We start from the raw sequence: 18,267 nt of genomic DNA, 5'->3' as shown, positions 1-18,267 counted from the left end.
ACTTGAAGCATCTAACTCTTGGTTTCAGCTCAGGTTGTGATCTCGGAATCTTGGGATTGTGGGATGGAGCCCCGCATCGGGCTCACGGTGCAGCATGGAGTCTGCTTGTCCCTTTCCCTCTGCTTCTCCCCCAGATCCCACTCTCTTTCTCTCTCTTATAAATAAATAAAATCTTTAAAAAAAAGAAACTAGCACAGAAATGGTGATTATATTTATCTTTTGTTCACCCTTTGGCCATCCTGCTCTCTTCTCCATATAATGTGTTTAAAATTGTGTCCTAATTATAGTTTGACAAGTATTCATTAATTTGTTCATCCCTTCCTTCTTTATTTTGTATATAGGTTCATTAATTCTTATATATGTAATAAGTTAATTTATAAACTTGGCTACTATTTATTACTTTATTATATGATACAGGCACTATAGTAAGTAAAAGGATCTCAAAAGTAAAAACAAAAAGAGGTCTCTGCCCTTGGAGCTCTTCCAGTGAAGTATAAGTACAGATTGGCGCTATAGTTTAAACATCTGTAACATAAAAATATCAAACATTGGGGAGGGTATGTGCTATGGTGAGCGCTGTGAATTGTGCAAGACTGTTGAATCACAGACCTGTACCTCTGAAACAAATAATGCAACATATGTTGAGAAAAAAAAAAGATAGCAGGAGGGGAAGAATGAAGAGGGGGAAATCGGAGGGGGAGACGAACCATGAGAGACGATGGACTCTGAGAAACAAACTGAGGGTTCTAGAGGGGAGGGGGGTGAGGGGATGGGTTAGCCCGGTGATGGGTATTAAAGAGGGCACGTTCTGCATGGAGCACTGGGTGTTATACGCAAACAATGAATCATGGAACACTACATCCAAAACTAATGATGTAATGTATGGTGACTAACATTACCTAATAATAATAAAAAAATATCAAACAGTAGTAGAGGGTGATTTGCAGAGTGCAAAGGAGCACAGACATGGGGTCCCAGAGAAGGGGATGAGGTATTATTTAGCTGAATCATAAAGGTCAAAGGGCCACTACCATTGGGTACTTTAAAAGTATATCATCAGATGTTACAGAGCTGATTAAAAGTGAAGGTTGGACTTTAAAAATCATAACCATAGTTCTACTGAGTGTAGAATTTTAACACATATTAGTATAATATGTTCTATCTTCTCTAGAATCCCATTCCTACAATGTGTGCAGCCTCTAGGTCCCTGAGGCATTGGTGCCATATATTGACTGCTTTAGCCAGTGTTGACCTCTATTTCTGTCTAACCTGTAACCCGCTGATCGCCTTAGAAACATGGTAACATTAAACTGATTCTCCAGAAACCTAACTCACCCTGTAAAGAGCAAATACATTTTGTCCTTTGTGGTACTTTTGACTCCAGTGTTAAAGGATTATTCTGTTTAACATCACTAAAAGCAAACTGACAATACACTTATTTGGGTAAATAAGTGTATTTGCAAAAATTTTTGAGAAAAAGATTTTTTTTCTTCATGTAATAAACATTTTGATGCTTTCATTAATTTATATGTGAGTAAAGTAACTTAACCATACTAAAAACTTCAAGTCAAGATTTTAACTTACTGGATTTGAAAGACAAAGAAAATACTAGATTAAATTGCTAGAGATTTTGGCTTTTAACATGAAGTTGTGCATGGAAAAGCAACTCATTTTAATATATCTCTTGCAAAGCATAATACTACACACTTGGAATATTCTTTTTTCTTTTTTTTAAAGTAGGCTCCACAGGGGCGCCTGGGTGGCTCAGTCAGTCATTAAACGTCTGCCTTCAGCTCAGCTCATGATCCTGGGGTCCTGGGATCAAGCCCTGCATCAGGCTCCCTGCTCTGCGGGAAGCTGCTTCTCCCTCTCCCTCTCCCACTCCCCCTGCTTGTGTTCCCTCTCTTGCTGTGTCTCTCTCTGTCAAATAAATAAAATCTTTAAAAAAATTAAATAAAGTAGGCTCCATGGAGCCCATTGTGGGTCTTGAACTCACGACTGTGAGATCAAGACCTGACCTGAGATTGAGTGAGTTCAAGAGTCAGATACTTAACCAACTGAGCCCCCCGGGTGCCCCCACATTTGGAATATTCTATATCATGACATCAGAACCATCTTTTCATTATATTCAGTTATAAATGAGTAAACGGTACTCTAAGATGTGAAACTATATGCCGAGTGTGGAAAGATGATGGATGGACACTGAGGCCTATGTAACACAAAGTATTGATAATAAATACTGCTCTGTCCTTTTACCAGTTGTGTTAAGGAGGCTAATCCTGTATAAGTCGATGCATTCCCTAATGGGTCATATTAGGCATGCATTCCCTAATGGGAATCCATATATTCAAATGGATAATTTTTGTTTACTTTCATTGAAAAAATAGTTAAATCATTTTTAATTCTGACTTTTTATAACAAATCAGTCACAAAAATGAATTGAACAATACAAAAATCAAAATATCCTGGAATCTCTGTATCTTGAAACACAGTGCGTTCGTATTTTGCTGGTTGTCCTCTAATACATATCTCTATGAATAGGAATATATACGTAATTTTACATATAGGCATGGAATCGTGAAAGAAGGGCAACGTTTTTCTTGGCCTATCTAACCTGTCTCTTCCCGTTACCCAGGTGACTAGCAGTTCACAACCTTTCTTCAATGCCACGTAGTCATACATAAATACCATACACAGATACACACATTTGGTAAACTTCATTATTCATTTATAAAAATGGGGTTATACCACAGATATTTTTCTATATCTAGCTTTATCCACTTTATCCTGATGACAGTTACCCCATGTGATATTTTAACACACTGTTGTTTTATGGGTGCTTAATTTTCATGGAATGGATGTGCTACAATTTATTCCACAATTTTCCAGTTCTTGAGTAGGTCCCTTTTCCTCCAGGATTTTGTTTTGTTTTGTTTTGGTCATAACTAATGTTATATAAAACATTCTGGTGTTTGTTACATGTGTGCATTCGTAGGGACTGTAATGAATGTGTATATATTCTTATGGGCTGGGTGTGTGTACCCTTTAAGTAATAACAGCTTTATTGAGATATAATTTATATATCATAAAGTAGATTGTAGGGAAAAACAAAAGGGGGTGGGGAACAGCTGCTGATGGATGACAGCATTCCTTTCTGGGGTGGTGACAAGGATCTGAATGTAGATAATGTTCATGTTTGCACATGTGTGTGAACATACTACAAGTCACCAAATTGTACACGTTAAAAGGGTGAATTTTATGATATATCAAAACCAGATAAATACACTACAAGAAATAAAGCTGCCAGTGAGGTTCTCCAATGAATGGCCATGCAAAAATTCTTAGAATAGTAGTAAATTTTAGGATCAGCATGTCAATTTCTGAAAAAGAATCAGCAGGGATTTTTGTAGCAATTGGATTGAATCTTTTGATCAATTTGGGAACATTGCCATTTTAACTTTACTAAGTCCTTCAATTCATAACTGTGAAAAGTCTTCCCATTTATTTAAGTCTTCATTTTTTTCAACAATGCTTTGTCATTTTCACTGTACCAGTTTTGTACTTCTTTTATTAAATTTGTTCCCAAGTATTTTATTCTTGGTGCTATTGTAAATGGAATTATTTGTACCAGTTTCTGCAAATCATTGCAAGGGTGTAGACATAACATTGATTTTTGCATATTGATCTTGTATCTTGCAAATTTTCTGAACTTCAATGGTTCTCATGATTTTTTGCAGATTTCTTATGAATTTCTATGCAAAAGATCATATTATCTGCAAAACAGATAGTTTTACTTCTTCCTTTTGAATCTAGATGTCGTTTCTGTCTTTTACTCATCTAATTGCCCTGGCCAGAAACTCTAGTCCTTTAGCAGGTTGAAGAAGTTCCCTTCTGTATTTACCCCAAAGATACAAATGTAGTGATCCGAAGGGGTACATGCACCCAGATGTTTATAGCAGCAATGTCCACAATAGCCAAACTATAGAAAGAGCCAAGATGCCCATCGGCAGATGAATGGATAAAGAAGAAGTGGTATATCTATACAATGGAATATTATGCAGCCATCAAAAGGAATGAAATCTTGCCATTTGCAACGACATGGATGGAACTGGAGGGTATTATGTTAAGCGAAATAAGTCAATCAGAGAAAGACATGTCTTGTATGATCTCACTGATATGAGGAATTCTTAATCTCAGGAAACAAACTGAGGGTGCCTGGAGTGGTGGGGAGTGGGAGGGATGGGGTGGCTGGGTGATAGACACTGGGGAGGGTATGTACTATGGTGAGCACTGTGAATTGTGTAAGACTGTTGAATCACAGATCTGTACCTCTGAAAACAAATAATACATTATATTTAAAAAAAAAAAGAAGATAGTAGGAAGGGAAAAATGAAGGAGGGGAAATTGGAGGGGGAGACGAACCATGAGAGACTATGGACTCTGAGAAACAAACTGAGGGTTCTAGAGGGGAGGGGGGTGGGGGGATGGGTTAGCTTGGTGATGGGTATTAAAGAGGGCACGTATTGAATGGAGCACTCTGTGTTATACGCAAACAATGAATCATGGCACACTACATCAAAAACTAATGATGTAATGTATGGTGACTAACATAACCTAATAAAAAAATAAAAATATAAAGTGCTTGAATTTCTCAGTCTTTAAAAAAAAAAAGGAAGTTCCCTTCTTGCTTTGTTGAGTATTGTCAAATGTTTTTTCCAAATTTACTGCCGTGATAGTGATCATGTGATTTTTGTCTTAAATTCTATGAATATAGTGCATTATATTGATTGATTTTAAATGTCTAACCAACTTTTCATTAGTGAAACAAATCCCACTTGGTCATGTTGTATCATTTGTTTTGTGTTTGGTAGACTAGGTTTATTACTCTTCTGAGGATTTTTGTATTGTTGTTCATTATGGAACTTTATTGGTAGTTTTATTTCTTATAATGATATCAGTGTAATAATGGCCTCATGGAATGAGTTGGCAATTGATTTTTCCTCTTCATAAAGTTCTTCAAGAATTTCTGAAGAATTAGTGTTAATAGTTCTTTTTTTGTGTTTCTATAACATAAGATATTTTAATTTTTTAAATTTTTGCTTTTTACTACCTTAATATTTCTTTAAATGTTTTTTTTCTTTAAGAATTTAACAGTGTAGCTATCTGGTCCTGGACACTTATTCATGGGATTATTCTTTTTAATTACTAATCCAATCTCTTGTTATAAGTCTAATTAGATTTTATATTTCTTCCTGGGTTAGTTTTGGTGGTTTTTCTCTTTTTAGGACTTTGACTGTTTAATGTAGGTTATCTAATTTGTTGACATAAAGTCGTTCATAGTAATCTTTTATAACCCTTTTTATTTCTGTAAAGTTGGTGAAGATGTCTCATCTTTCATTATTGTATTTATTATTCATTGAGTAATTTGATTCTTTTCTTCCATAATCAGTGTAGTTAAATTATGTCAATCCTATAGATCGTTTCAGAGAATTGACTTTTGGTTTTATTGATCTTTGCTATTGTTTTTCTATTCTCTATTTCATTTATTTCCACTCCTATAGTCTTTATAATTTCCTTCCTTCTGCTTACTTTGGGTTTCATATTTTTTTCTGGCTTAATAAAGTGGAAGATTTAGTTATTTGAGATTTCAAATATTTCTTCTGTTTCTTTCTCTTTCTCCTCTAGTATCTCCAGTATGCCCATTATGCATCTGTTATACCTTTTGTAGTTGTCCCACGATCCTTGAATATTCTGTTCTGATTTTTTTTCAGTATTTGTTCTCTTTGCTTTTTGGCTTTTGAGGATTCTATTGCTAAATCTTCTAGATCAGAGATTCTTTCCTTCGCTGTACCCCATCTACAAACAATCCCATCAAAGGCATTCTTCATTTTTGTTACAGTGTATTTTATCTATTGACTTTCTTTTTTATTTTTCTTTAGGATTTTCATCTCTCTATTTACGTTGACCGCCTATTCTTACATGCTGTCTATCCATTAGTGCTCTTAACATATGAATCATAATTGTTTTAAATTTGTGGTCTTATAGTTCCAGTGTCCCTGCTATGTCTGGTTCTGATGTTTTCTCTGTCCCTTCAAATTGTGTTTTTTTCTGATATCCAGACATAATGTACTGGCTAAGAACTGTAACTAGTCCTTTCATAATGTTGCGGGGAGTTGTAGAGGGAGGGGATGCATTCTCTAGCCCTATAAATAGGCCTTAGGCTTTTAATGATCTTCTGCCTCTGGACTGTGAGCTTCACAAGTGATTTTTCCCCCCTTTGGGTGGACAGGATGGTGACAGTGGGCTGGAGTTGGGTATTTCCCTTCCCCTCGTCAGTTAGGCTCTGAAAATACCTCATCAGGTCAGGCTATGGTGAACTCGTGTCCCCTCAGGACAGGCCTTGTTAAGAAAAACCAAATGCTCTGTCTTTCAGGATGGTTCCTTTCCCTCTCCCCTTGCTGGAAGCATGAGGGGATTATTTTTTCTCATACTTACAGTTGGAACCTGCTCAAGGTCTTAGAGGTAAAGCCCAGGTGTCACCCCTCAGATTTGGTCCTCCTGGCATCTTTTACAATCTCTTGTCCACAGTGAACCTCCATCAGTTCATTACCAGTCAGGTTTCCTACTTCAGCCCCGGGCAGGGACAGTTGTGCGCATAAACTGTGACTCTCCATATTTGCCTGCCTGGGGGGCAGCAGTTTCCCCTGTGTCTTTCCTCTCTTCCAGATCCAAGAACAGCTGTTTATTTTTCAGTCTGTTCAGTTTCTTACTTCTTGTTGTTACTTCCAAGCTCCTGACATATGGAACTAGAAACAGGAAGTCCCCCTTTAGTTCCTAAATGTGGTTTGCTTTAGTTCTTCGCAGATACTGAAAAGAGCTGATGTAATTTTTTCCTGATAATTCTGCCAAATAGGCTTCCTCAGAGATAGTTTCTCTTGAATATTTTTTTTTCCTGTGTGTGAGCCTTGCTTTCATGTTCCTTTGTGCTTTTTCATTTGTTCTTTTCTTTTCTTTTCTTTTTTTTTTTTTGAAACAGGACATTGTGAGTAATACAACATTGTGATCCTGGAAATCTGATTTCCCTTCTCCTTAGGGTTTTTGTTGTTGTTGTTGTTAACATTCTTTTAGTGACCGCTCAGCTAATTCTTAAAATTCAATATTCTTCCTCATATGTGTTCATGGACCATCTTAGCTTTCACTTGCTGCTTGCCCTGGCCTTTGAGGGTGGCCAGAAGTGAAAGCTGAGGGGCTTTGCCTGTTATTCCTGGGCATGCACTTAGCCTTACCCTTGCAAGTGGACTTCTGTATCTCCTGGGAAAATCAGAGCTTTTCAAAAGTCCCCTGTGGATTCTCATTCACCAGTGTTTTGTTTTAAATTCTCTGGTAAGACATTTGTTTGACCTGACTGGTTTTACCACCTCAGGCTGTTGTGATTTTAGCAGATGCCACTGATTGTTTTTGACAAATACCATGGGGATTGGACTGTTTACACTAAGCAAGTTCTGAGTCAGGTCAAAAAGAGTCCTGTGAATGGGATTTTTTTTCGGGGATCTTCCAGGCAGTTCAAATAGTAACTGTTCTCTGGTGGTGGGGCTTTTGGGGCTTTTGGGGAATACCCAATTCCAACCTGTTCTTCTCCCTCTAGAGGCTGCTAGATAATAATTGAAACATGCACCAAAAATGCTTACTCCTCCAGAGTCACTCGAGGATACCTCAGAGTCCTCCAGATGGATAATGCCTCAAAGCCTCCTAGAAACGGAATGTGCTAGTAGTCCTACCTAGTGGCCAGGATATAGGGTAGTCCTACCTAGTGGCCAGGATATAGGGTAGTCCTACCTAGTGGCCAGGATATATACTTTATCCTGTGTGCTACACACCTTTTGTGCCCCATACTAACCAGCCCCTACTCACACTACTCCTTTCTCAAAGCTCTTGTCATCAAAAGTAGTGCCCGATTTTTAAGAAACTATCACCCTTAGAATTATTGCATCCAATTGACTTATTACTCACAGGTCAACGCATTAGTAGTGGTGGGCAAATTGTCATTGTCTAAAAAGCTTTGGCTATTGTTGATAATGCTACTATAAATATCAGGGTGCATGTATTCCTTTGAATCTGTATTTTTCTAACCTTTGGGTAAATAATTAGTAGTGCAATTGCTGGATTGTAAGTTAGTTCTATTTTTAACTTTTTGAAGAACCTCCATACTGTTTACTCCATACACCTCCAACACCTGTTCGGCTAAAAAGACATGAGTAAACATTTTTCCAAAGAAGACATACAAATGACTAACAGACACTTGGAAGGATGCTCAACATCACTCATCATCAGGGAAGTACAAATCCAAACCACAATGAGATACCATCTCACACCTGTCAGGATGGCTAAAATTAAAAACATAAGAAACAACAGGTGTTGGTGAGGATGTGGAGAAAGGGGAGCCCTCTTGCACTGCTGGTGGAAATGCAAACTGGTGCAGCCACTCTGGAAAATAGTATGGAGGTTCTCTGATGTTTATAGCAGCATTATCAACATTATCAACAATAGCTAAACCATGAGAGAGAGCCCAAATGTCCACTGACTGATGAATGGATAGAGATGTGGTATGTGTGTGTGTGTGTGTGTGTGTGTGTGTGTGTGTGTGTGTGTGTGTATCTATATATAGATACACACACACACACACAATGGAATTTTATTCAGCTATCAAAAAGAATGAAATTTTGCCATTTGCAATGACATGGATGGAGCAAGAGTGTATTATGCTAAGTGAAATATGTCAGTCAGAGAAAGACAAATACCATATGATCTCAGCTCATATGTGGAATTTAAGAAAACAGAGGATCAGAGGGGAAGGGGATAAAGAAAAAAAGGAGAAAGGGAAACAAGCCAAAAGAGAGTCTTAAGGATAGAGAACAAATTGACGGTTGATGGAGGGAAGTGGGTGGAGGATGGGCTAGATGGGTGATGGTCATTAAGAAGGGCACTTGTTATGATGAGCACTGAGTGTTGTATCTAAGTGACGAATCACTCAGTTGTACTCCAGAAACCAGTATTGCACTGTAGGTTAACTACCTAAAATTTAATTAAAAAAAAAAAAAAGAAGACATACAAATAGCTAATATCTACATGAACACTTGCTCAAGATGATTAATTATCAGTGGGGGTGTCTGGGTGGCTCAGTCAGTTAAGGGTCTCTCTTTGACTCAGGTCATGATCTCAGGGGCCTGGGATTGAGCCCCACATCAGGCCCCATGCTCAGTGGGGGTCTACTTGTCCTTCCCCCTGCTCATTTCTCCCCACTTGTGGGCTCTCTTTCTCTCACATAAATAAATAAATAAAATCTTTAAAAAAAAATCATTAATCATTAGGGAAGTACCGATCAAACCTAAAACGAGATGTCACCTCATATCTTTTAAGATAGATGTTATCAGGAATCAAAATAAAAAAGGTAAGTGTCAGGGAGGACTGGAGAGATTGGAACTCTTGTGCACTGTTGGTGGGAATGTAAACGGTTGAAACCACTGTGGGAAACAGTATGGGGTTTTCTCAAAAATTAAAAATGGTACTACTATGTATATGATCCGGCAATCCCACTTCTGAGTAGATACGCAAAATAACTGAAATGAAGATCTCAGCAAGGAATGAATTTAACTTCCTGAAGAGACTGGATATAATTCCCTGAGTTGCCAGGTTACCAGCGTGGAAAGATACTCTTTAGAGAGAAGCCACACGAGCCAATAGTATACTGTGTTTTTCAAGAACCAGTATGTAGCTGAGTAGGACATTTGTCATGAGTAATGTGGATGACAAAGGAAGAAAAGATTTCTTTTTTTTATGTTAATCACCATACATTACATCATTAGTATTTGATGTAGTGTTCCATGATTCATTGTTTGTGTATAACACCCAGTGACCATGCAAAACGTGCCCTCCTTAATACCCATCACTCGGCTAACCCACTTCCCACACCCCTCCCCTCTAGAACCCTCAGTTTGTTTTTCAGAGTCCATTGTCTCTCATGGTTCATCTCCCCCTCTGATTTCCCCATACCTTCTTCTTTTTTTTTTTTAAACATATAATGTATTATTTGCTTCAGAGGTACAGATCTGTGATTCAACAGTCTTGCACAATTTACAGCGCTCACCATAGCACATACCCTCCCCGATGTCTATCACCCAGCCACCCCATCCCTCCCACCCCCACCACTCCAGCGACCCTCAGTTGGTTTCCTGAGATTAAGAATTCCTCATATCAGTGAGGTCATATGATACATGTCTTTCTCTGATTGACTTAGTTCGCTCAGCATAAACCCTCCAGTTCCAACCATGTGGTTGCAAATGGCAAGATCTCATTCTTTGTGATGGCTGCATAATATTCCAGTGTGTGTGTGTGTGTGTGTGTGTGTGTATAGATATATATATATATCACATCTTCTTTATCCATTCATCTGTCGATGGGCATCTTGGCTCTTTCCACAGTTTGGCTATTGTGGACATTGCTGCTATAAACATTGGGGTGCATGTACCCCTTCGGATCCCTACATTTGTATCTTTGTGGTAAATACCCAGTAGTACAATTGCTGGATCATATGGTGATCTATTTTCAACTGTTTGAGGAACCTCCATACTGTTTTCCAGAGTGGTTGCACCAGCTTGCATTCCCATCAACAGTGTAGGAGGGTTCCCCTTTCTCCGCATCCCCGCCAACATCTGTCGTTTCCTGACTTGTTAATTTTAGCCATTCTGACTGGTGTGAAGTGGTATCTCATGGACGTTTTGATTTGGATTTCCCTGATGCCGAGCGATGTTGAACACTTTTTCATGTGTCTGTTGGCCATTTGGATGTCTTCTTTGGAAAAATGTCTGTTCATGTCTTCTGCCCATTTCTGGATTGGATTATTTGTTCTTTGGGTGTTGAGTTGGATGAGTTCTTTATAGATTTTGGATACTAGCCCTTTGTCTGATGTGTCATTTGCAAATATTTTCTCCCATTCCGTCGGTTGTCTTTTGGTTTTGTGGACTGTTTCTTTTGCTGTGCAAAAGCTTTTTATCTTGATGAAATTCCAATAGTTCATTTTTGCCCTTGCTTCCCTTGTTTTTGGCGATGTTTCTAGGAAGAAGTTGCTGTGGCTGAGGTCGAAGAGGTTGCCGCCTGTGTTCCCCTTTAGGATTTTGATGGACTCCTGTCTCACGTTTAAGTCTTTCAAACATTTGGAGTCTATTTTTGTGTGTGGTGTAAGGAAATGGTCCAGTTTCATTCTTCTGCATGTGGCTGTCCAATTTTCCCTACACCATTTGTTGAAGAGACTGTCTTTTTTCCATTGGACATTCTTTCCTGCTTTGTCAAAGATGAGTTGACCATAGAGTTGAGGGTCCATTTCTGGGCTCTCGATTCTGTTCCATTAAGCTATGTGTCTGTTTTTGTGCCAGTACCATACTGTCTTGATGATGACAGCTTTGTAATAGAGCCAGAAGTCCGGAATTGTGATGCCACCAGCTTTGCTTTGCTTTTTCAATATTCCTCTGGCTATTCGGGGTCTCTTCTGGTTCCATACAAATTTTAGGATTATTTGTTCCATTTCTTTGAAAAAAGTGGATGGTATTTTGATGGGGATTGCATTGAATGTGTAGATTGCTCTAGGTAGCATTGACATCTTCACAATGTTTGTTCTTCCAATCCATGAGCATGGAACGTTTTTCCATTTCTTTGTGTCTTCTTCAATTTCTGTCATGAGTATTTCATAGTTTTCTGAGTACAGATCCTTTGCCTCTTTGGTTAAATTTATTCCTAGGTATCTTATGGTTTTGGGGCAATTGTAAATGGGATTGACTCCTTAATTTCTCTCTCTTCTGTCTTGTTGTTGGTGTATAGGAATGCCACTGATTTCTGTGCATTGATTTTATATCCTGCTACTTTACTGAATTCCTGTATGAGTTCTAGCAGTTTTGCGGTGGAGTCTTTTGGGTTTTCCACATACAGTATCATATCATTTGCAAAGAGTGAGAGTTTGACTTCCTCTTTGCTGATTTGGATGCCTTTGATTTCTTTTTGTTGTCTGATTGCTGTGGCTAGGACTTCTAATACTATGTTGAATAGCAGTGGTGAGAGTGGACATCCCTGCCGCGTTCCTGACCTTAGGGGAAAAGCTCTCAGCTTTTCCCCATTGAGAATGATATTCGCTGTAGGTTTTTCATAGATGGCTTTTATGATATTGAGGTATGTCCCCTCTATCCCTATACTCTGAAGAGTTTTGATCAAGAAATGATGCTGTACTTTGTCAAATGCTTTTTCTGCATCTATTGAGAGGATCATATGATTCTTGTTCTTTCTTTTGTTAATGTATTGTATCACGTTGATTGATTTGCGGATGTTGAACCATCCTTGCAGCCCAGGGATAAATCCCACTTGGTCATGGTGAATAATCCTTTTGATGGACTGTTGGACCCTATTGGTTAGTATTTTGGTGAGAATGTTTGCATCCATGTTCATCAAGGATATTGGTCTGTAGTTCTCCTTTTTGATGGGGTCTTTGTCTGGTTTTGGGGTCAAGGTAATGGTGGCCTCATAAAATGAGTTCGGAAGTTTTCCTTCCATTTCTATTTTTTGGAACAGTTTCAGCAGAATAGGTATTAATTCTTCTTTAAATGTCTGGTAGAATTCCCCTGGGAAGCCATCTGGCCCTGGGCTTTTGTTTGTTGGGAGATTTTTGATGACTGCTTCAATTTCCTTAGTGGCTATAGGTCTGTTCAGGTTTTCTATTTCTTCCTGGTTCAATTTTGGTAGTTGATACATCCCTAGGAATGCACCCATTTCTTCCAGGTTATCTAATTTGTTGGCATAGAGTTGCTCATAATATGTTCTTATAATTGTTTGTATTTCTTTGGTGTTGGTTGTGATCTCTCCTCTTTCATTCATGATTTTGTTGATTTGGCTCAATTTATTTTCTTTTTCATAACTCTGGCCAGGGGTTTATCAATCTTGTTCATTCTTTCAAAGACCCAGCTCCTAGTTTTGTTGATCTGTTCTACTGTTCTTTTGGTTTCTATTTCATTGATTTCTGCTCTGATCTTTATTTTTTCTCTTCTCCTGCTGGGTTTAGGCTTTCTTTGCTGTTCTTTCTCCAGGTCCTTTAGGTGGAGGGTTGGTTTGTGTATTTGAGACCTTTCTTGTTTCTTGAGAAAGGCTTGTATTGCTATATACTTTCCTCTCAGGACTGCCTTTGCTGTATCCCAAAGATTTTGAACAGTTGTGTTTTCATTTTCATTGGTTTCCATGAATTTTTTTAATTCTTCTTTAATTTCCTGGTTGACCCATTCATTCCTTAGTAGGATGCTCTTTAGCCTCCATGTATTTGAGTTCTTTCCGACTTTCCTCTTGTGATTGAGATCTAGTTCCAAAGCATTGTGGTCTGAAAATATGCAGGGAATAATCCCAATCTTTTGGTATCGGTGAGACCTGATTTGTGACCTAGGATGTGATCAATTCTGGAGAATGTTCCATGGGCACTAGAGAAGAATGTGTATTCCATTGCTTTGGGATGGAATGTTCTGAATATGTCTGTGAAGTCCATTTGGTCCAGTGTGTCATTTAAAGTCTTTATTTCCTTGTTGATCTTTTGCTTAGATGATCTGTCCATTTCAGTGAGGGGGGTGTTAAAGTCCCCCACCATTATTGTATTGCTGTCAATGTGTTTCTTTGCTTTTGTTATTGATTGCCTTATGTAATTGGCTGCTCCCATGTTCGGGGCATAGGTATTTACAATTATGTGTAAAAAAGGCATGGATTCTGTGTGCAGTATTCCCCTAGCTCTGGAGTTCTGCCGTTCTCATTGATTGGTAAGCTTGTTCTTCGCTGGTGGTTCTTGCTGATCTTCTGGGGGAGGGGCCTGTTGCCGTGGTTCCCAAATATCTTTGCCAGAGGCGGAATTGCCCTGCCCTTGCTGGTCCGGGCTAAGTAATCTTCTCGGGTTTGCTCTCCATAGCTTTTGTTCCCTGCAATCTTTCCGTTTGGCTTTGGGGAATGAGAGTGAAAATGGCAGCTTCCCAATCTCCGCCCCAGAGGAGTCAAGAACTTGGGGCCCCACTCCTCAGTGCACCCCCAGAGAAAAGCAGTCAATCACTCCTGTCTCCCTGGTCTCCGGCCGCACTCCCTGCTCACCTGGCGTGTGAGCATTTCTATCTCTGGCACCCAACTCAGTATGGAGTCTCCAAACCCATCAGATCCCTGAGGTGCGCCCCCGAGCCACTCCTCCCGGGGGAGGAAGGGGAGTCTCCCTGGATCTCCTGCTTGTTGGGTCCCTGCTAGAAGAGCAGGGGCTCAACTGTGCTGCGGATCACAGTTTATGGCAACCCTAAGCTGAGACCCCGCGCCTCGGCTTCGTCTCTGCAGCCGGCATCCCTGCTCTGATACCTGGGAGCTCTGCCATACTCAGGTACCCCCAGTATTTCTGTGACCCCGAGGGTCCTGAGACCACACTGTCCCAGCGAGTGTTCCACCCCCCGCTTAGCCACTGGAGTGATGTCCCTCGGCGGAGCCGACTTCTAAAAGTTCCGATTTTGTGCTCCGAGGCTCTATCACTTGCCAGAAGCGGCCGACGGAGACCCCCTTCCCCTCCGTCTATCCTCCTGAATATCGCCTCGATTCACTTCTCTGCATGTCCTACCTTCCAGAAAGTGGTCGCTTTTCTGTTCAGAGAGTTGTTGCTATTCTTTTCTTCGATCTCCTGTTGAGTTCGTAGGTGTTCAGAATGGTTTGATCCCTATCCAGCTGAATTCCTGAGACCAGAGGAAATCCAGGTCTCCTACTCCTCCGCCATCTTGCTCCTGACCGGAAGAAAAGATTTCTTTAGCAGCCTCTGTAGATACTTGGAATGTACATATTCCTTAAGGTCTCTGTATTTAGATTTAGTTTTAAAAATGTCATTGTGCTCTTTGGTTTTGGTTTTTGGGTGCATTTGTTTGTTTTCAGTATGTCAATTGGTAAAGGTAGGACTATATTTGAAATGAAGAAAAATATAGCTATAAATATAATTATTTACTTAGATGGATAGTCAACAAAATATTAATACAGGTTATCTGCAGATATTAAAATTATGAGTTATTTTAATCTTTGTGCTTTTCTGCATCATTCTAGTTTCTAAAGACAGCATGTATGATTTATGTAATCACACAGAGTATGATAAATTATTTATTTATACTAATGAGACATTTACATAGTTACTAAGAAAAAAAACATTAAATGGAGGGCTTAATCCCACTTTCAGAAAATTCTCTTGTTACAAGAGCAGTCTATAACTTTGACCACAAACGGAAAGGCAATTGCATGGATAATATCATCCATTTAGACTGATGGAGTTATTAGGATGATAAAGCTAGGGAATGTACATATAGTAGTATATCTATATTTGAGCAGAGTATTTCTCATGGTATCTGTAAAACTTCATTAAGGTGTTGGCAGGATTTCAGTGTGGTTAGATGGTGTCATAGTTTTTAAGTACCATCAGAAAGTAGGTAGGTTAGTGTTTGTGGCAGAAGTCTGCCCATATTTTATTAAACAATTTTATTAATGAACACAGATGACGTATTTATTGTAATTTAAGTAATAAGGTACCCAACCTAGCTGATATCACACCAAAGCAGCTTGTTCAAAAAGAAGCATAATTGGAAAAGGTGTTTAGAAAGAGCAAAAAGTTGAAATTATTGTATTTCTCTGAATTTATAGAGATGGGTGTTAAAAGTTATTAACTGGTAGGGAGGTTCCTCGAAAAATGAAAAATAGAATTACTATATGATCCAGTAATTCCACCACTGGGTATTTACCCCAAAAATAAAAACACTAATTCAAAAAGAAATATGTACCCCTATGTCTGTTGCCGCAGATATTTATTTATTTGGTTATTTACAATAACCAAGATATGGAAACAGCCTAAGTGTCCATCAGTAGATTAATGGATAAAGATGTGGGACATATATGATGGGATATTATAGAGCCATAAGAAAGGATGAGATCTTGCCATTTGCAACAACATGGATGGACCTAGAAGGTATTATGCTAGGTGAAGTAAGTCAGACTGAGAAAAAGGATTTCACTCATATGTGGAATCTAAAAAATAAATGAATAAACAAGCAAAAAGCAGTATCAAATATATAAATATAGAGACAAACTGATGGTTGTAGAGGGGTGGGAGATGAGAGAGATGAGCAAAATGGGTGAAGGAGAGTGGGAAATACAGGCATCCAGTTTTGGAATGAAGTCATCAGAATAAAAGATACAGCATAGAGAATCTAGTCAATTAAACTGTAATAGTGTTGTATGGTGGCAGATGGTAGCTACACTTGTGAACGCAGCATAACCTATAGAGACATTGAATCACTCTGTTGTATACCTGTAGCTAATGTGATGTTATGTGTCAAGTATACTCAAATTAAAAAAAAAAAAACAAAAAACGATGTTAACCAGAAAAGGAGCAAGTCTAGATTGCTAATTGATTATAAAGTTATTGGAGAGGTGACATTAGAAAGTTTAATTTATGATGAATAAAGCCAACAAATTGCATATACAAATGGAAATAAAATATTAAACCTGAGTTTAATATATTGACTATAAGTTTTTTGAGAATAGTTAAGAAGCCGTTTTAAGCCTCCCAGCTTTGTGTGTGTGTTTGTGCTTAGTTTTCAATATAGTTTACAGTATTTCTAAATAAATCTCAATGTGACTTAATGGTAAAATGTACAGATTATTTTTCTAGTGTCCTTCCTGCCAAGTACTCATAAACTGTAGGTAGGTTCATTGAGAGGCTTCTATATAAATTTATGGGGCTATCAATTTTCTGGTTAATTGATCTTATACTTGATGATTCCAAACATGTTCAGCTCCATTAAATGCAATGTCATTCTTTTCCCAGGGGCTAGTTGGTTTCAGCGTCTGTAAAAAGCTTGTTATAAGAAAGGAAAGATTTTCTGTCATCCTTTGCTCTCTGACCATACACAAATTATTTTAAAAAAAATCATATAATCTTGGGAGTAGGAAATGCTTTTCAAAGCATGACACAAAAAGCCTATGAATCATAAAGGGAAAAAATAGAAACATGCTGCACCACACATACATACACACATACACACACACTAAATAAAGCAATAAAGAAAAACGTACTGCAAGACATTTGAAAAGGGCTAATAATGTATAAACAATCATGTGATTTGTAAAAGAAAAACCAGAAAGGTATAGATGAAATGATTAGCAAGAATAATTCTGCAAAGACCTTAGAAATATTTGATTTTTACTTCTTACACTTTTGTATTTTTAGCAAATCACTTGCATTATTTTATAATAAAAATATATTTTATTTATTTTTTTTTTTTTTAGAGAAACATTGTGTTTAATGGTAAAGCTTAGCACACTCCAGCACCAGGCATGGCCTGAAGTCGAAGCAGCAGGGACGGGTAGGTGACCCTCATGGAACCTCACATGGCGAAGAGGATGAGGAAGGCGACCATCAAACAGAAGAGCCCCATGGCCTCAGACAGGGCAAAGCCCAGAATGGCATAGGAGAAGAGCTGCTGCTTGAGAGACGGGTTCCTGGCATAGCCAATGATCAAGCTGCCAAACACTGTTCCAATGCCAGCCCCTGAACCAGCCACACCAACCGTGGCAGCCCCAGTGCCAATAAACTTGGCTGCTGTGTCAATGTCCCGGGAGACAACACTGGTCTGGAACTCCCGCCGGGCCACCTGGAGCGGGGAGCTGCTGTAGGATGGCTGTTTAGCTGGGATCTCTGGCCTACTCAAGAGGGAGGCAGACACAGGCCTGATCAGATCCCTGGTACAACAGCGAATCAGAGCCGGAGAAATGAGTAGTGCCCCGGTGGTCTGCATTTTCTCAGTCTCCCGGCTTTAGCTCTAGGAAATAAAAATATATTTTAAAACAGGTCTTGTCACTGTACTTTTTTGGTCTATTTGCTCTTTTTCCCTTTTAATAATTTATAAATAAGAGGACAAATGTATTTGGGAAAATACTTCTTTTTGTGTGACTCCTTGGGGAATATGTTTACCTTTTGGCACTTTGTTGGACCTCACACTTTTCCCTCTATTTCCTATTTTCCAGTACACATTTATTCAATGCATAAATATGTTGAAGGTAAAGAGAATATTTACTGGCTCTAGATTAAGGGCTCAATAATTTGGTTGACCTTGCAGCAGATCCCCAGAGTGCAAATGGGTGAAAACGGGGAAGAAAATATTCAGAAGAAAGAAAATCCATGGCCATGTT

At 38.7% G+C, this 18,267-nt stretch overlaps 1 pseudogene; it reads right to left on the bottom strand.

Moving 5' to 3' along the window:
• Positions 1–17,378: 17,378 nt before the first annotated feature.
• Positions 17,379–17,896, bottom strand: LOC114218204 (ATP synthase F(0) complex subunit C1, mitochondrial pseudogene; annotated as a pseudogene).
• Between the last annotated feature and the right edge of the window lie 371 nt (positions 17,897–18,267).

The sequence above is a fragment of the Eumetopias jubatus genome, unplaced genomic scaffold (assembly GCF_037043125.1).
Source record: "Eumetopias jubatus isolate StellerSeaLion01/CBP00866 unplaced genomic scaffold, mEumJub1_p1.0 scaffold_15, whole genome shotgun sequence".
Lineage (NCBI taxonomy): Eukaryota > Metazoa > Chordata > Mammalia > Carnivora > Otariidae > Eumetopias > Eumetopias jubatus.
This window is presented reverse-complemented; position numbering and strand designations above follow the sequence as displayed.